At 40.8% G+C, this 20,036-nt stretch overlaps 1 protein-coding gene and 1 long non-coding RNA gene across 10 annotated transcripts in view; one reads left to right on the top strand and one right to left on the bottom strand.

Moving 5' to 3' along the window:
• Positions 1-20,036, bottom strand: part of PRSS35 (serine protease 35) — a 152,417-nt gene that overhangs the window by 9,144 nt on the left and 123,237 nt on the right. Inside the window, exon 1 of one of the 8 annotated variants that reach the window (XM_083497477.1) lies at positions 2,157-2,912. The exons of 6 other annotated variants lie outside the window; for them this stretch is intronic. The gene's annotated coding sequence lies outside the window, so the exon portion shown is untranslated. Of the gene's footprint in view, positions 1-2,156; positions 2,913-20,036 lie in introns of those variants that run through there. One more of the 8 variants, XM_083497475.1, reaches the window with a different exon arrangement.
• On the top strand, positions 2,949-12,972 carry LOC310704262. Of its 2 annotated transcripts, none has more exons than XR_014524678.1 (3): positions 2,949-3,613; positions 3,852-3,960; positions 12,545-12,972. It is a non-coding gene; the product is annotated as an uncharacterized lncRNA (long non-coding RNA). The 2 variants fall into 2 exon arrangements; XR_014524679.1 differs by lacking the exon at positions 12,545-12,972 and adding an exon at positions 5,393-7,849.

The raw sequence follows: 20,036 nt of genomic DNA, 5'->3' as shown, positions 1-20,036 counted from the left end.
ATACAGTACTGCTAAATTCATGGTATGTTTTAGAGAGGAAGCATTAAACACTGAAGTCTGTACCAGAACGTGTACTTTTTATAGTTTACAAGGTTATTTGCAGGGAATTCCTGGATCTTAAAAGCCTTCAAGAAAATTCAGTTACTTCCCCCCCTCCTCAACAACTTATGTTCCAAGTATAATAAGAGTGGTGAGTTTCCAAAACAGTGGCTCAAAAGCCACAGGAACTTTGTGCATGGGTCATCAGTGTCCAGTTATAAGCATATGCTACAGAGGCTGAAGGGGCAGGCATGGAAATTGCAACCAAACTCTCAGTTATGCAGTTGACAGGTGAGTCCCAAAGGAAGATGAATTTCCATTAGCAGATCCCTGAAAAAGTCTGAAACCACTGCAAGAAGAGAAAGAGTTGCTGTTGGCAAAGAAACTGTTATTTCTCTGTTTCTGGTGACGGCTTCATTACGTTCTTAAGGTTAGTGCTGTCAGCGCTAATCTCCTTACACTTTGCAATGTAAGAAGACCTGTGATGAAGTCTCTAAGGAGCATCCTTCATAGGTTACGAAGTAACTTTCTCTTCTAAATTCTTCCGCCTGCATCCACGGGAAGTAACGTACAGCTGGGTAGTTGTTGAATTATTTACGATCCAAATGCTCATTTGTACATTATCTACTCATTTGTAGATCTTTATTATCAGCTCTATTACATAGAATAAAATATAGGAAACATATATAAAACATGCCACAACTGGACCCAGTTTGAGGACTTCTTCAACTTTTGGAACACCATACTGTATAACCAAGTATTGGTACCTAAGCACGAAGCTTATAAAAATGACCTTGCAAGAAGACTAAAATAGATGGAAATTGGCTTTAACAATTCATATAATTCATTCTGCTTAGTGTTCTTTGAACTTGCAGAAACCACAACTCATTCCAGCCAAAGGCTCTAAGGGGATACACAGCCTCACATTTATTCTCTATTACCAACTAATCAAAATCCCTTTGTCATTTTTATTTAAGTGTAACCGCTCTTTAGGGTTTTCTCCCCCTCTTTCAGCTTCTCCATCTCTTTCTCCTGAGCTCATTTCATTTATTTAAACAAGGCTTCCAAGGCTGAAAATCAAATAAGTAACCTTAGTCAAGAGACTTTTGTGATTCCAACACACAGCTTGTCAGTGCTAGAAGCAGCAATCTGGATAAAATTAGTGTCAGTTTTCCAAAAAGGAAAGACACGGCTAGTTCTGCGGCTGGTTCTGCATTTAAAAGCTGACTATTCCAGAGCAGCAAAATCGCTTGCAAAGACAAAGTTGCACAGTAGACACTTAAATCAAGGCTTTTTGGCTGTCAACCGTGCAAAATGTAGCTATTGATAAAAATTAGTACCTCTCTCTTATGCATAAACCCTACTTAGGAGCACACTCAATATATACAGCTCCCAGGCTTCCCCCTGCTGCAGTCTAAGTGCAAACTTTTAAATTCCTGCTCACTCTCCTCACCGTAGCCCTCTTAGGAGTCACAGAGCGATGCTCTCTGTTCCTAGAATGCTGTCCAGCAGCATCTGCTGAACATAAAGGATTGATGTCTAGCTCAGAGCCGCCACTCATTTGGGCAAACTCTAGCACTGCCATGAAGCGGAACTTTGATGGGTCTTTGAAACGTCCCTATTAATTTGCTGGAGGGTGGAGGGAACTTTTAAATTAACAGTTTGCTCCTAGGCATATTGACTAGAATTCGATGACACACAGAAGAAAGTGTGCATAGATGGGACTGCAGCATCATTGGCTGATGTGCATATACTATATCCCCCGATACTTCATGGTATCCCCCGAAGATCTGGATTCCCCCACCCACCCCTTTATTAAATATTGCTTCCCGACCTTTTAGCTAAGATCAAGTATAGTATATCCGTTTCACCATTGGCTCCAACAAAATCAAGAACTCATTCATCGTTAGTATCAACACAGAGAGACCATCCACACAAACGCAGCCCCAGAAGGTGTGCCAGTGCCAACGGGTTTAATCCGAAGCGAAATCCCTCTCGGCCAGGCGGGGCTTCCCTCCCTGCCAGGTGTCGCTTTGGGGATTCCACACAGGAGGAACCGCTAACCTCGCCTTTCAGGTGCTGCAAAGAGCAACACGCCCTTGAAACGAAGCCCGGGCCATCGCCATACCTGCCCCGCTCGCCAAGCCTCTTGCCACGACGGTGCTCTTCGCGAGCCAACCCTGGAGCGAGCCTCTTCTGGAAGCCCAAAGCAGAAAGCCAAGACGCCCAGGAAGCTGGAAAGGACACGTTCAGCCCTCAACGGAGGCAGGGCGGCGGCAGCAGCAGCCTCTCAGCTTTGGACGAGGCTCCTGACTGCAGGCGGCGGAGAGGGAGCCGCCAGGGTCTTTCCCTGCCGGGTGGGCGGGGAAGGGACGCGCCAAAGGAGGGGGAAGAAAGGCGGCCTGGAGGGAGGAGGCGCGGGAGAAAGAGGCGGGAGGACGGGCCGCGACCGCCAGCCGTGAAGGGGCAGCAGTTGCTGAGGGAGCAACAGGCTGAAAGGGGCACATTCCTCCCATACCAGCTCGAAGCGGGCCAGAAGAGGACAGGCGTGGCCCGCGCTTGCCGCGCCCGGTCCGCTTGGCGGAGGGGACGTTGCTCGAGAGTCACCAGGAACAGGGGGCGCCGTTTCGCGCGGGGCAAGTTCGGTGGTGGTTGCCAACTCCCCCCCCCCACACACACACCGCGCGCCTCAAAAAAAAGAAGAAAAGTATAAAAGTATACCATCAAAATATCAGTCATATAATTTCCTTAAATTAAAAGTATCTTTCATTATTGTTGCCCGTAAACAACAAATGGCATTTTTATTACTGTAATTATATCTCTCCTTTCCTCCAAGGAGCTGAAGGTAGTCTGCATGACTCCCACTCCGCCTCTCCATTTTATCCTCACAACAAACCTCTGAGGTAGATTAGGGTGTGGAAGGTTGGTTGCTATATTTCAAAGTTGTTGAGCTAGGGTTTTCCTCCAGCAAAGTTGTTGAGCTTTTTTTTGTTTTGGCTCCACAAAAGGAAGTTTTTGAGCTATTTTAAAGGGAAGTCGCCAAAAATGACACTGCCAACATAGGTTGCCATACATCTGGTTTGTCCTGAACATTTTATAGGAATTTTCTCCCAGACACTGCTTCCTAATGCAATATTCCGGATATGTCCAGGAAATTCCTCAAGTTCACCCAGTGAGCTTCGTGGCTGAATTGATAGTTGGACTCTGGTTGAACTTGGTGCTGGGATACCTTAAAGATTAGCAAATCATCTAGACTGCAGTCTTACCTGAGAATAAGCCTAACAGAACTCAGTGGGACCTGCTAAAAAGAAGTTTTGCATAGAATTGAACTGTTGAAAGCTGAAGGGGAAAAGTGGTTTCCTATCCTTATATGCATGTCCTAACCTTTCTTGATGAAGGGAAATATATTGAAAGCACACCTTTGCTCTTCACAAGGCACTGAAGGCAGACAATAAGTGCGTGGACAACCCTACGTGAAAAATAGAGTGTGAACTGTTGCTAAGCCCATTGCCAGCATGGTCAGATTCGGCACACGGAATGCAAATTAGTTTCTTCTTTGCATAGACAGCAAAAGGTACTGGGGAGCAGGGCTGGCCCACATACTAGGCAAGGTGTAGGCAACCGTCTCAGGTGACAGAATCCACAGGAGCAGCAGATCCAGCCTCTAAGCAATCATTTGGCCATTGCTGCTTACTGCCGCAGTTGCAGTGATGGTTGCGGCACACTCCTTGGAGGCCAGATCTGCCTCCTCCTTAGCAACCTCTTCAGTTTTGCCTCTATAGGTGACACTGCTGGTCTCCTCCCACCCCTAGGGAGGAAAAGGCATGGGCTGCTCTCTGAGGTCTCCTGGGGTCTGCACTCTCCTGGTGTGATTCAGAGCAGACCCCTTTCTCCTCCTTTGATTCGCACTTCAACCATCAGGTAAGGTTGATTTGATTCCTCACTTTGTTCCCTATGTAGCTCTTGATTCCCAGCTTGTTCCTGGTATAGATCTTTACTCAAACTCTAATTCCCTAGCAGGTTGGTGCCATTTTGTGACTTGCCTGAGGTGTCAAAATGTCTTGAGCCAGCCCTGACTAGGGGCCTCCCTCATCTCCCTAAGTGACACCCCTGCAACAGGGTTTCATTTGGAATGAGGTCCTTGTAAACAGTTTTTAATGTCAGAGCCAAGCTCAGCCTTGTAACATTTACAGGACAGAACTGTGTTTTCCCCACAGTAACCACAACCCGCAAAGGGCCTTGGCACATCTGCTAAATAAGTCCCTAATGACAAACTGGAATATTGAATTGGGATGAAACTATGTTAAGCCATTTTAGGAGTATGGTTGAAGTGGTTTGAACACATATTCACAGCCTTAAAAATAAATGGCTTGCATTGCTAAAAATTATGCCCAAACCACCATCGATTTCTTGCATTATATCCCAAATTAACAGTATTCATGCAGGTCACAAGAAGCATAAATACACTTTTTGAATATAATGTGAAAATGGAATCATATCACCATGTACTGGCTATCCAATGAGATGGAAGCCATTAAAATTCATATCCTTTGATTAGCAAGTTCCATCCTCTTGTTTTTACTTTGTGTATTCCAAGACTGATCTCTAGCTTCTGCTAAATATATTCTCAATACCCACACTATGCTTTATCTTAGCTTTGCTTGCATTTCACATTCAGTATCAATACAGATAGGTAGCCGTGTTGGTCTGCCATAGTCAAAATAAAAAAATTCCTTCCAGTAGCACCTTAAAGACCAACTAAGTTAGTTCTTGGTATGAGCTTTCATGTGCATGCACACTTCTTCAGATACACTGAAACAGAATCAATACAGTGTTTTACTACAGGATTTTGTTATTATTAGTATTAGTACTGGTATTATCAGTTTTAGTTTGATACCAGACTCATCTAAGTGAGCCAAGCAGAATCCTCTCCAAGTGACATTCAGGAAAAAAGTATGGCTGAGGTATGGCGGGTAGGCAATAAATAAATAAATAAATAAATAAAATCATTTGCAATAGTATCTGGCTGAGGTATGGCAGGTAGGCAATAAATAAATAAATAAAATCATTTGCAATAGTATCTCTTTTGTCACCCATACACCCAAAAAGACACCAAGAATGAGTCACATAGAGATGGCTAAGCTGTAGACCAGGGATGGGGAACTGTAGCTTTCTGGGTGTTATTGGACTTCAGCACCCATCAGCTGCAGCCAGCACAGCCTATGGTCAGGGCTGAAGGGAACCGTAGTTCAATGACATCTGGAGGGCTATAGGTTCCCCATCCGTGCTATAGACAAATGATGTAGAGGCAGCAGCTTCAGTAAATGTTCTCTGCTTTTCTTTATCCTCACAGCTAGATGTTAGCTGAGTCCAGCACAGTAGAAGAGACAATTAGGCTCTTTTACTTGCTGTCTTACATTTGGTATTCTGTACACTTGAAGTTCAGTAATATGAAGCGACAGAATTTCCTCGATGTCTTTTATATAATGTGATAAAACACAAGAAGTGTCAAACAACAAAACCATCACAATGAAGAGTTTCCAAACTAAACAGGAAGAGAAAGGAAAACATGTTAAAACAAAGTGGTTGTGTTTTGGAAGTATCTGCTATGTTTTGTTATTTCTGTTGTGGGTTACTGACATTTTTTGGTTAACATCTCTTCACTGATGATACAAGAGTTCATAGTGAGTCATTCTTCCAAGTCAAGCTCATATATCTTTCTTGTTTTTGAGTGCCATAAGACTTACATAAGCTTCCATTATAAAACTGGCTGTGTAAATGGGAAGATAGTATAGTGGTCTCACCTTTATTGAAGAGCAGGGACATCCCTCTCCATGCAATTTAGTTATAGTATCGCACACCACCCCATTCTCTGAGCAGTGCGAGATTCCAAGGGTTCCAGGAGTTTACCCAGGGTCTAGTTTCCGTGGAATGAGGGACAGCAGAAACTGTGGTGTTTTTATTATATATGGTTTATTTACACTTGAGCCTATGATAGAAGGGCTTACTGCATTAACACCCTAGAAGGTCTTGCTTCTCCCAGAAATCAAGCATGTCTCCCACTCTCAGGCTTCTGCCGCCTTCTAGCTCAGCTCTCACACACCATTCCAGCTATTATCCTTCTCACTACCTGCCAGGTGAGGGAGGGAGCCCATCCATTTTCTCTCCAACACAAAGCCATTTCCTTTGTTACCTTAACAACTCATACATAGGGGCCATTAACTCACCAAAAAAACTGGCCTGGCTATTCCAACAATTGAATCATAGAACCATAGAATTGTAAAGTTGGAAGGGACCCCCCCCCGAGCGTCGTCTAGTTCAACCCCCTGCAATGCAGGAATCTCAACTGAAGCATCTATGAGAGATGGCCATCCAACCTTTGCTTAAAAGCCTCCAATAAAGGAAAATCCACAAACTGCTTTAGATTTTAACCTTTGCTGGATCCAGGAATTAGAAGGGGCTCCCTGACCTGTGCCCCCCCTCAAAAGGAAAAAAACCCCACAATAGGTATAGATAATTGTATTACATGTAATGTTTTACAATCTTTTTAATAAGTTAATTTATAAAGTTACCTGTTCTGTGGCCGAGTGACTGATGTAATAGGAGGTATCTTGGTCCCCTTTGCTTCTGCCAGTGCCTAGTAATTCCATCTGTCATTTTTATATTAAAAAAACAGTCCTGCCTTCATAGAACTTACATCCCAAATAAGCATACGTAAGACTGCACTTTTATTCAAGAAGTAGCTAACCTGACATTATGCTAACATATATGTAAAAAAGAATAAAGTGTGTGGTCATTCTAATTCTTGAGTATCATGATTCAGGAACAAGTAATTGTTTCTCTCTTTTGCATTTATAATCCATCTCCCCAAATGCTTGGGAGTGGAGGATGTGTTAAAAGGAAGCATGCCAAAAGGTTTTCAGGGGAGCAGATCAGAGGTTGGTATTAAACTAAGTTTTACTTGGAATAGATCCATTGAAATTAATGGACCTATCTTAGTCATGCCCACACATTTCAGTGTGTCTACTCTGAGTAAATCTTAGCAGAATACTATCCCATGAATATACTAGTTAAGGTCATCCACACCTTGGCCTTAAAAGTGCTTCTTATCACGCCATGAATAGCTATCAAATAGAGGGGCACACTGTTGTGTTCTGGTTTCATTAGGAATACGCAACATACAGTAGTGCTTGCTGTAAATACCTAATTGCCACTGGAATCCTTCCAGCATCCAAACTTAATTCCTTTGAAAGTAATTTTATCTCACTAGAAAGTGAATGAACCCTCGTGCTATTTTAACATGCCCCCTGAAATTGATCTGACACTAATAAACAGACATTTGCTTTGTAGTGCATTTACACAAGCTGGTTATCTTTTCAGATCACCTAAAGAAACACAACCCAACAATTCACTCCAAAAAACAAACAAACAAAAAACCTATTAACTTTCTCCTAACATTCTTCTTGTTTATTGCTTGGGACCTACACATGTTAATGTTCATGCTAGAAAAACCCATGCTACGAAAGCCACAGCGTATAATAGCTCTCGGTTTTAAATTAACATGTGGACATTTGGTTTGAATTTTTAGTTACCATACTCCTATTTTGTTTTTAATAATTGTTTGGTTAGTGGCTCCCATGCTAAGACAACTTGCAAACAGAATTTCTGTCCTTTTTCCCACAAGCTTTAAATGTTTGGTATATACCCAGTTATATTTCTTTGGGAACAGTGTTGTATTATTGATAAACTTAATGGTTGTTTTTAATTGTGTATGTAAATCACCTAGAGATGTTTTGTATTAGGCAATAAATAAGCACAATTATTATTATTATTATTATCATTATTATTATTATTTAGGGACGAATTCAATGTCACACTCTTCTGAGTGTTTTATCAGCGAGCATTTCTACTTGCCAGATTGAACAATCCCCCACTTTCCCTACCATGCCTTGCTCAGTGGGGGGTGAGGAGGTTCTCCTGACCCTCCAGAGCAGATTGGAGGGAGAGGAAGGAGGTGAAGCCCCACTGTGCTACCAGGAGCCCTTGCACTGGCTTCTGCTAGTGCACCACATTAGCTGAATCTAGGCTAATCTAGACTAAAGCTATGTATTTAGGATTGCAGTCTTTAAGTATTTTCAAATAACTCATTAGCCCAAAGGACAAAATATTTTACCTGGTATTTAAATACATCAGATTCAGAGCCAGGAGACACACCTTGGGGAGCATCTTCCAAAGCTGAAGTGCTACAAATTAAAATGCTTGTATTCGTCCTCTGTATCCCACTTGCCTCAACAAATGTGGGGGGCTCAGGGGTGATCCTCCAAGGTTTATCTTAATATTTGGCTTGATTGTTGTGAGAGATCATTTGAGATCATTGCAGCTACATTAAGTTGCAGAAGCTTAATGTAGGATTGCAGCTACATTAAGTTTCATAAGCTGCCTGTGATAATTTTTTTTAAAAATCAAGGTATTATTAACGCAACAATACTAATCTTCTTTTTTCTTCTTTGGTGATCACTCGTAGCCAAGTAAGATTGTCTTCCATAAACATGGTTTAACAATGAGTCCGTAAGTGACTGGAGGCCAATTCTGGATCCACACGTCCATCCACAGTGGGGACATTGGTTTCCGGGCAAGAGTTTATCACAGTGTGGATTTGCCAAGTGTGCCTTCCTCTTAGCACGTTTCTCTCTTGTGTCCTGAGTTAGAGTGTCTTCAATGTCCATGACACCTTTGGTAAAGGCTGTTTTCCAATTGGAGCCCTTGCAGGCAAGTGTTTCCCAGTTGTTGGTGCTTATATAAAGCTCACACATATTTATTTGCTTTTTACCTCATAATCCTCTTCTTTGTATGTTTTGCTTGCATTTATTTATGTATGTATTACATTTATATTCCACCTTTTGTCGAAGTTGCTCAGTGTGGTGTGTCTGGTTCTCCCTTTCCCCATTTGATCCTCTCTAAAACTCTATGGGGTAGATTAGGCTACAAGACAGTGATTGGCCCCAAGTGACCTAGTGAGCTTCATGGCTGGGTGCAAATTAGAACCCCAAACTCCCAGGTCTTAGTCCAGTGCTCTTATCTCTGGCTGTGCAATAAAAGTTGTATTAAATGCAATGCTTCTCTTCTAAACAATCAGAATAAAGCTTTGTGGCATGGATTTCAATGTTGTTGGCATGTTCCATGAATCTTTAATGATAGCACTGAGGAATTATCTTAATTGTGACAGTAGTGGATGATTTATTTTTTTTGTACTGAGCCTGTCAGAACAGAAGTTTCTTTTCTTTTTATATTAATTTTTAATTGACTTTTTTGTCAGAACGAAGAATGAAACAAACAATGGTAAAATTACAAATTGCAGATATAGTCAAAGGTGTCAGACGAAGTAAATATTAGGAAACTGTATCAAGTACAAAGATAAAAAAGGACCAGTGTTTTATGACATATCGGAGGAGTTAGCTGAGTTCAAAGAATCAATCCAAAACGGAAGGTAATCAGAAGGAGGCAGAAGTGTCTTGTCCCTAAGATTTGCATGAGAAATAATAGAAACCAAACCTCTTCAAGCTTGTACAGTATCTGCATTTTTCTCCCCAGCTTGCCTGCATTCTTGGTTTAACCTATCCTCTAGTGTCAATTGCCAAACTCTGATGAAGCAGGTTTTAACTGAAAAAACTTTCCAGTGTTAGGCAATCAATAGTTTTCAGAGCAACAGTATCAAGGAACATACTGATGTAAAATCAGGAATTGCAAATTGTTCCCATGGAAGACTTGTGGCTATTATGCCTCCTTAAAGGATTTCAAAGTCTTCAAAATTTAACATGACCTTTTCCTACCACCCAGATTATTAAACTTGCCTATTTAGGGTTGTATTCAGTGGCTGTGTGAGTGAAAAGAAGCTTATATAACTGATCTTCCTCTTTCCCTTGCCTCCATGGCCCTCCTGAACCCCCTGAAGACACACACCAGAGGATGGGGGCTTCCTGAGCATTGGGGTGTGTCATACAAGTCTGTGGTTGGGCAGTGGGAGGGAACAATCACCTGAATTTTGTGCATGTGAGAAATAGAAAGATCCGGCTACCTTCTGTTCATATAACCATTGGATACAACCCACAAACACTTGAAATAAGCATAGTTTTCAGTAATTAATGCAAACCCAGCTTCTCCTGGGTTTACTATTACCGGTATGGGTTTAGTATCTCAAGAATCCAATTTGGTCTTAGGTTTAATAGCATCGGTTTGATTGGATGCATGTTGTGATATTAAAAACAAACTTGGTGCACAATTGAAATTCTGCACATACATCAGAATTAACTGATTAGGACTGTAGTCTTGATTCTAAACACATTTGCCCCAATATAGAATTCCATGTGTGCAGTAGTGCAAACGAGTAATACTTGCATGAGGGAAGACTATGTTTACCTCAGTGGAGAATAAAGATAAGTTTGACAAGATAAATGATTGTACCTCCTTTCTGAGAGCCTCTTCAAATATCTGATAACATATAGGAATCCAATACTGGTTTTTAATATCTATATATAGATATAGATATATAGATATATAGATAACATATTTAGTAACCTGATTTAAGTCTTCACTTATAACTCTGCTTCTATATTACAAATGCAACTTAAACTAGAGCTTTTTTTGTTGTTGTTGCAGTAGAAGGGTGTTGGATATTGGCCGTCCTAACAGCATGGTTGAGTGCTTAGCACTGTGTTAAAGAAATGAAATACTGTATTGGATTCTCTTTTCTTTTATGTATTCTTATATGTTTTCATGAGAACCTTTTATGGTACACATCTTTCAAACTGAATTTATTGTGCTCTCATATGGCTGATTGATAATAGCAGGAAAAGTGTAGCTCATTCTTCTGTCCACATGTTTTCCTTTGAGGCAATCCATATATTTCATAGTAGATGTTGAAGTGAAGGAATATAACATAGTGGTCATTTAAGCACCTATGCTTTGTCCCTTTTTTGTACTATTTCTAACCCAACTGAAGAAAATAATATTTACTGTTTCTGTTAATTGTGTGTGGTGAGACATCCCACTTTCTATACTTAATATGTGAGGAGTTCATCTTCTATTTAATTCTGCTGATTCGCCGTGTGTGGAAAGGTTCCTGCCTTACATAACTGTACATAAATTCAAAACCTAACTGCTTCTATCATATATATATATATATATATATATATATATATATATATATATATATTTGCTTTCGTAGATTTTCACGGGTACAGGAATGCAGGTTTTGGTGTCTTCGGGTGTCTTCCCGTGTAAGAGTTGGGGTGTCTAGGCGACGTTTCGACGAGGTCTCACTCGTCATCTTCAGGCTGGTGCTTTCGGCTTCTTGTTACAGTAACAAGAAGCCGAAAGCACCAGCCTGAAGATGACGAGTGAGACCTCGTCGAAACGTCGCCTAGACACCCCAACTCTTACACGGGAAGACACCCGAAGACACCAAAACCTGCATATATATATATATATATATATAGATATATAGATATATATATATATATATAATGTCCTGTTTGCTAAAATGTTAATCTGTAGCCTAGTACCAGTGGTATTTTAGATGTGGGGCAAAACCAGGCAGGCAGGCAGGCTTTTAAAATAAAATAAATGTAACAATATGTTCTTTATTATAAATTATGAGTGTGAAATAAGGTAAAAACTATACTATTGCTGTAGACTTGGTTTTCTTGAGTCAGGCTTTCAGGAAGTTCTCACTCTGGTCAGCTCCAGAAGATCCATTGCCTTCTCCATTCTTGTCATTGTTCTTTCCCTCTTTTGCACATTGTTCTTTACCTCTTTTTACCCTGTGAAGATTTGTAGGGGGCTTCTATACATATGTATCAGTGCTCCCATCAGAGTAGAAGCCCCCTGAAGGCCTTCACCATGCAATGAGGAGAAGTTCAAAGACTGGGGATGTGGCGAGCACAATGAGCTCAATAATGCAGGGATTGAGATTTTTGTGCACATCCAAGCACTGTGCACACATCAGCATTTGCATGTTCATGCAAACACCTGAACATGCCTCATGTAGGACCCTCCCGGATGACTCTAGCTGGGCCTAAGCAATAATTGGATCCAATGTTTCTAGTTAAATCCTAAGAGTGTATATCTGTGAGTGGGGAGGCACAAATCAGGTGTTTTTAACACCAGAACAATGCCATTGAATTCAGTGGGATCCCTCCAGTAAAAGTGGCTTTAATACTTAAACCCTAACTTAACAAATGAGAAACAGTTGTCTTGAGATCACTGTGAGTATCTTTGAACAAAGCAAACTGGGATGGGGCAGTCTCTTAACACTGCAACAGAGGTTTAAGAATCACATTGGTAGACCACCCCATATAACATTAATGTTTCCTGCGGGGTTTGTTATGTAGAATTTCCCTCATAATTCCTTTATGGGTCTAAATTAGGAGACACAGACATAGATTAAATGAATTCCAGGGCCTAAGAGAAGGCTGTTTACACACATTCCTTTCTCTCCCACGTGCAGCATGAAGAAAGAAAAGAATATCCCAACTCTACATTCTGAACAATTTCATACTGTAGTTTTTCAGCAAAGCTAACAAGGAAGGCCAGACTCAGTGGAATTAGACCAGCATGAAATGGGTGGCTTAACAGGTTGGAGGAAAACATACTTTTATGAGTGAAAACAATTGTTTTAAAGCTACATGTGCAGCAAAATCAAGACAGCTGCCCAACACAAATGTCACATTATAAGTCAGGTTTTATTCTTGTTTTTTTGTAAATTGCTTAGCCCTACCCCCCCAAAAGATGTTCAAAACCATACACAACGATTAAAAATACAGATCAAATTTAAAAATACAAAACTATAAAAGAGTTAAACAACTGAGATAGTCCAAATGTCTGTATATCCACGCCCCACTGTCATAGCTGGCTGGTACTATGTTAGCAACTTGGAAATTTCAGTTCTTACCCTGTGAAGAATTTCAGATATGTCTAAGGCTATCCTCACAAGTCTTTGCATTAGAGTCTGGACTGTGGAGCCAAACAACTGGAGAAAGCTCCTCCTCTGTTGTTTTGCCAGGAGAGTTGAGTCATAACAAATAAAGTATGTTCAGAAAATTATCACATCACATTTCACCTCATTAATACAAAACTGGACATATCTTGTGTCTCATAAAACACAAGTAAATTTTCCAGCATTAGTATTGTGGGGCCACAGGAATAATTTTTTGTGTGGATTCCTCTTATCAGTGACCTTTTTGGGGGTCACAGAACTAGCAAGGCCATTTAGAACTCCACCCTTTCCAAGACAGAGAACATCTTGTAGCTGGTTGTAGCATCACAACAGTAACAGTTATTACTATATTAACTGCTGGCCTTAATTTATTAAGTTATAGTACAAACCTATGCCTGTCCACTCAGAAATTAATCCCATTGAGTTCAATTGGATTTACTCCCAGGTAAGTGTTTTAGGAGTTCAATCTAAAAGTTTAAATTGCAGATTTTGCACTCTAATGTTATCAGTCCTTTGGGAATTCATTTTCAAATTCTCAAATGTATTTTGCTGGCAATCCTAGACACACTTACTGGAGGGTAAGGCCTATTAAATTTAGAGGAACTTACTTCTGAGAAAGCATATTTAGGACTACAATGTCTATCTTTTATGTTGGCATTTATTGTACCCCTAAAGATTGTGGTGCTTAAAATATTTCTCACATCTATTAGAAGATCTTTTTACTGTGGCTTAAATTTTAAAAAGCATTTTATGTTTTATTTTTTTTAAAAAAATCCTGTCTTGTGGGAAATGTTAATTGTTCTTGAGCAAAGGCATTTGTATAGGGAGCTCAGGCAAAGAAAACTGTGTGCTACAAAATAGTGTTGGGCACTGTTGCTGATATTGTTTAAAGTTCTGCTTATACATGGTTTACACTTGAAATCAATGGGCTGTAAGAAGCCAAATTAGGGGCAAGATTACGGTCATTCTGAATAGGGAATGCACTTCTTCACTGACAAAATTAACAATCTGGTACATGTAACACAATGGCTCAAGACAACTAGAGAAGAAGTCGCAGCTTTGTTAGATACAGTTGTCTTGAAAATCAGACTTAGGTTATATACAGTGGTGCCCTGCAAGACGAATGCCTCACAAGATGGAAAACTCACTAGACGAAAGAGTTTTCCGTTTTGGAGGTGCTTCGCAAAACGAATTTCCTATGGGCTTGCTTCGCAAGACAACAATGTCTTGCGAGTTTCTGCTGGTTTTTTTCCTCCCCCCCTTTTTCTAAGCCGCTAAGCCGCTTATCAGCTGATCCGCTCAGCAGATAAGCCGCTAAAAGCCGCTAATAGCGCTAATCCGCTAATCCTTCAATGGGCTTGCTTCGCAAGACGAAAAAACCGCTAGACGAAGAGAATCACAGAACGGATTCTTTTCGTCTTGCGAGGCACCACTGTACACATTATCAGTTTATCAAGTAGGGCAGGCATGGCCAAACTTGGCCCTCCAGCTGTTTTTGTACTACAACTCCCATCATCCCTAGCTAACAGGACCAGTGGTCAGGGATGGTGGGAACTGTAGTCCCAAAACATCTGGAGGGCCAAGTTTGGCTATGCCTGAAGTAGGGCATACTTTTTCTCAATTTGGATTGAAGCTGCTATGGGGGAAAACACAGTAAAGGCAGTATTTTCTGAGAAACAACGGGATAGATACAGGACAGCTATGGATTGTGGCCAATGTGTATACAAAACTGTCACATTCATTTCAGCGTCCTCAGAAAAATCACTTTCCTTGATGCCCTGCAATATGTAAATATATTCAAAATATAAAATGATTGAGCCATTGATTTTGTGATTCAGATAACAGCAAAACATAGGATTACAGCTTGTTTTTGGCAGTGCTCTGTGAACCTTTAACAGCTGCCTGATAGGGAAAAGAATTCAGCTGATGAAACTTTTCCCCTGGCTGCATCTTCATGCTGGGAAAGGCATTTTTGTCTGTCACGCAGGCTCTTAAGGACACAAGACCCCTGCCAGGAAAAAAGAGAGTTGCTCTTTTTACAAGGAAGCTGTTAAATTGTTTGGTACCCATAAAGAAATAAGCGATATCGGTTCATGGTAACTTAAAAAACACACACACATCAACACATCATCAGGTGCTATGAGCACCTGGTGAGGATTATATCATTGCTGTTTGCTTGTCTAATCAACCTGCTGTGAAATGGATGCACTGGAGACTTACCCCACAATGCTTAATTTACTTCCTTGAGCTGTGCAAAAGAGTACTAAGAGGCAGGCCTTTGGTGATTTCCACATGAGTGGGGGCTGCAGAGACCAGTGTGTTAGCTGCATCCCCATTGCCATTCTGAGCACCCTCAATGAGTTGGGTGGCAAACCTCTGAAGTGGAGAGCCTTCCATGAAGACATGGGTTTTAGAACTCTGATTTTCCGGGGTTTTTAATTTGTTCACTTAAGAATGTATATGCAATAAACACATATTTGGCCTCAAAACATCAAAAGAGGAGAGGGGATATGCTCTCAATTGCCTCTACCATGTTTCTTGCAGAGAAACTCAGCTAGCTTGCGTTATTGTCCCTTTAAGGTGACTAGTATGAGACATTACCACAGGATGGGGGGAGGTTGAGGGAGATGGTTCCTGTCAGTCTACATCAGGGAGTAAGGAGGCTGCAGAGCATGTGTGGTGCTGAAGCTGATCTTATATAGCATCACCTGCAGGGCACAACCTCTTCCGCCAGCACAGTCAGCAGCTAAGAGAACTCTACAGAAGGGACAAGGCCTGTGGTGTATGGACTGGAAATGTTCCAAATTTGATTGCAAGCCTAAGCTGTAAGTAAAAGCTCTAGAGCTCCTCAGCATCACCAGCAGGGGGAGTTACATAGTGTTCAGAGGAAAGAAGAGCATCATGATGTCATGACTAAGGGTTTGCTCAGGACTTCTGTTGTATTTAGTACAGTCGTACCTTGGAAGTCAAACGGAATCCGTTCCAGAAGTCTGTTTGACTTCCAAAACGTTCCGAAACCAAAACGTGGCTTTCGATTGGCTGCAGGAAGCTCCTGCAGCCAATCAGAAGCCACCGAAGCCGCGTCAGACATTCGGGTTCCAAAGAACGTTCACAAACCGGAACACTCACTTCCGGATTTGCGGTGTTCGGGAGCCAAAACGTTTGAGTCGCAAGGCATTCGTCAACCAGGGTATGACTGTATACATAGTAACTGCTGCACTTACATGTTTGAACTGGAAATAATTTCCACAGTGTCTGATAAAAATACATCATGTTTACATATGTGATGTGTCTCTAGCCTCTTGAGGAAGTAATTTTGTGACTTCATTATTAAAGCTGTTAAAAATAATTTGGAGTGCAAGAGTGAGACCAGACAGTGTCATTGACATCATTCCCACTCCTCCAAGAGGAAGAACTGGGTAATAGCATGAGCTGTGTAGCCAGAGTCAGTCCAAGTTACACTTGCATCATCATGTGTACATTTCTCATTTAAACTTGAGTAGCTTTTAATAATTGACTCAAAAGTGTGAAGCTTTAATCAGCTCTAATCAATGCACAAATACATGCTGGAACAAACTTTGCATTGAAAGGACTGGCTTTCGATAGGACTGCAGCAAGTGATAGAATCATAGATTTCTAGAGTTGGAAATGACTCTGAGGGTTTTCTAGTCCAATCACCTGTAATGCAGGAATTATGGTCACAGCTGTCCCTGGGTGGGCTCGAACCACCAGCCTTCTGGTTAACAGCCAGACACACTGGTCCATTGTGCCACAGGAGGGTAAAAGGATTAAAGTTCTCCACCTGCCTGTCCTGCAGATGCTATTTGCATTTTTAAATGTGCATTCAAATGCAAATACACATCATGATGATTAGTCCAACAGAACATGCACCCTGGCTCTAATCATTTAGCTTCTACGTGGCCCTCTTCACGTAATCTATTTGTATGTAAATTCAGCATGAAGAGCAAGGTTCTTCCAAATTCTAAATAATATGGGGATTCTCCACAAATGCATGTTCAGAAATAATAAACCCCCATCCCGATTCAGAAATACACCCTCCATGGTGATAGGGAGATAGCTTAGCTCACTTATCCCTAACCATGAATTGGTTTTATGTATCAGTAGAACATCTGAAAATGGCTTATATTTCTGTTCATTTAGCTTCCTTTCTGAAAGCAGATCAGCTTTGCTTCCAGTTACTGCATATATACCTTTTCCTTCTATTTTAAGGTAGCCAGATCCTCAAGTTAAATAGCATGGTGCAATTGTTGAGAACGAAGGACAAGGCATTTCTACCAGCAATTGATGCATTATGGAGGTGCTGCCCATGGCAAACATATGCCACGTTTTTACCCCACAGATTACATTCAACAGGCATCTGGGTATTTTGCATACTTTTATTAAGTGCCACATTCTTCAGGGTTTTCCTATGTATTACACCATGTTTCTTAGCTCTGTCCCAAATGAAATGGATCCTATGTGCTCTCTTAAAAGTCAGTGAGAAAACCGATTTAAATGGAAGCAAAAACATAGCCTAGTGCTGAAGGGTTTTGCATTTCTACTTTGTTAGGCAGCCAAGCAGCTCCTTTATAAAATCTAGACATTTTACTAAATTGTTCAAGTCTGCCAAAAAAAAAAGTATAAGAGCTGGAACTTCTCTAACTTTACAAGTGAAAACTATGTGTGAAATATTTAATGGTGTTGGAATACAAGAGTACATCAAAACATTCAGACTATCTAGGGGATCAGGTTTCTAAAAAGCTGAAATATAAAGGCATAATTCTATGTAATTAGACCACTGACTGGTATTAATTGCTGGAACAATATAGGTCTTTATAGTCACAATGTTACACCTCATAACTGGAAGTTCTGTTGATAAAATGGTATCATTAGGAAATAAAACCATTTGGCAGGTGTTTCCTGGAAAACTGCTGTGTTGGAAATATTGCCAAGGGAAAACAAACTATTTGGAATCCTGTAGTAGAATAAATGTATCTGCTAGAATTTAGACAAATATGTTGGCCTGGTTTGCAGGCAATGCTGCACCTCGTTCTCATGCTATATGGGTGAGCGTTCATAGGCTCAAAGGAAGCATCAGGCTTGCATGAATCCCCCTTCCTCCTCTTCCTCCTTTGCCAGTGAATTTTACAATGATAAATCAATGCAACTGTTTCATTCTGATCCTTGGGTAGTAGTTTTCAACTAAATCTTTGTGCAGCCAGAATGACTTCCACTTGCGCAATGAAACTCCTGCCTGCCTGCAAACATGCATGCTGTACACCATGCCCAAAAGTACTCCAGAGGATTGGGGGGAAGCAAAATTTAGGGGGCACATAGGAGGAGGAGAGGACTTAGTGAACACGTAGGCTTCTGAAGGGCAGCTTTCAGGCACTTTGTTCCTCCATTATCTTTTTTACTCCTGCACTGTGCTAAGCCAGAGTTTGGTTCAGCATATTGTCTGAACCCTGAGCTCATGCTTAAGGTCTCTCCCTGCTAACCATCAGTTCTAGCCAAGGTTTATTGAAGATATGAAAAATAAAAATTGCCCCACGGTATTGTCAACGGTTCAAAATTTATTCCAGCAGCTTCAGTGTGTGAAACATCTGGCTGTTGCCTGCACAGTGACTTAATGCACAATCCACCTATATTTACACCAAGCACATGAGAGCCAAGATGTAAACATTTCCCAACTCAGGAGATGTAGGCTGTAATAACACCTAGGTGTAAGGCTACTGAGCTACTTGAGTAGAGATATAATATGGTGCTGTTAATGGGGAAAACATGAAGGAGGAGATGTGCCCAGTGGGGAATAAGAACTTTCAATAAACGTTTTAACAAGACATCCCCAAAAGGCAAAAATAAGGATAAAATAGGCATGATATATCAGGGACAAGTTCCAGAAAACATAAATGTCCCTGGTAAATGGGAACAATTTGAGCATACCAGAAGATTTGAAGCCAAATGTAGTCTTGGTAAGTTACCACTGAGAATTCAATCTAGAATTTATGTTTAAGTAATAACTGGATCAGATCCTAAAAATTCAGTTCCAAAGGAGCATTCCTATGTCCAACCAAAGGTGTAGAATTTATGCCCGGTTTTGTATGAGTGCAAGCTATTCTTTATTCTAAACAGAAGTTATGTCACAATTTAGAAATGCATTTTGTCATAGCAATTTGTGATGTGTTTAGAATAAAACAAGCGAGACTCAAAGTAGGATAAACATTACACATAATGATGTGTTGTATTTTTCAAACACTGGTTTTAGTGCTACCAGCATGAAGACATGCAATGGACAATCCTTAAAATGTTGCTGTGGGGCTGCAATCCAAAGTATACTTACTTGGAAGTGAGATGTACCTCTGATTGGGCTACAGTTTGGGCCCAATATATTTTGCGTCTCAAGCAGCTGCATTACACCATCCAAGAGGGGCATCCCAGAATCCCACGCACTGTCACATTGGACTGTGATTATTTTCAAACATTGTGTGCCCATGCATGTGTTGCAGCATCCTTTGCTACAGAGTCTTGGGTACATCTCTTGGATCAATTGCTTTTTTGCTGCCCAGAGTGAGAGACTGGGTTGCCATGTTCTGTGTGTTTCAAAGTTGCTTAATGCCAGTCTGTGTGAGAGGCTGACCCAGTAGAGAGTACAGCTCTACCTGGGTGAGACACAGGGAGGGTGTGGTTATGCTGCTATGTATATATTGTCCTAGTTAGAGGTGGGAGAATGATTTGGTTTTATAGACCAGACATTTGTGTTGTCATAAATGGTTGGGTGAGGGGAAAAGTGGGTGCAGCTTCTGTTTCAATTATTTTATGTAGTTGCCAGGGATGTTGCTTATTAGAGTTTGATTGTATTTTTGTATGTGCAATGGTTTTATGATTAAAAGGATATTTTGTTTTTCTGTTAATTATGTTGCTTAAAATTTTTGTTTTGTTTTGTTTTAATGCAGCCTTCATCAGTAATCGTTTGATATTTTGTAATGCTTTATTTGTTGTTTTA

Source organism: Podarcis liolepis (genome assembly GCF_965112155.1).
Source record: "Podarcis liolepis genome assembly, chromosome: 3".
In the NCBI taxonomy this organism is placed as follows: domain Eukaryota; kingdom Metazoa; phylum Chordata; class Lepidosauria; order Squamata; family Lacertidae; genus Podarcis; species Podarcis liolepis.
Note: the sequence above shows the minus strand (reverse complement) of the source record. Positions and strands in the feature narration are given on the sequence as shown.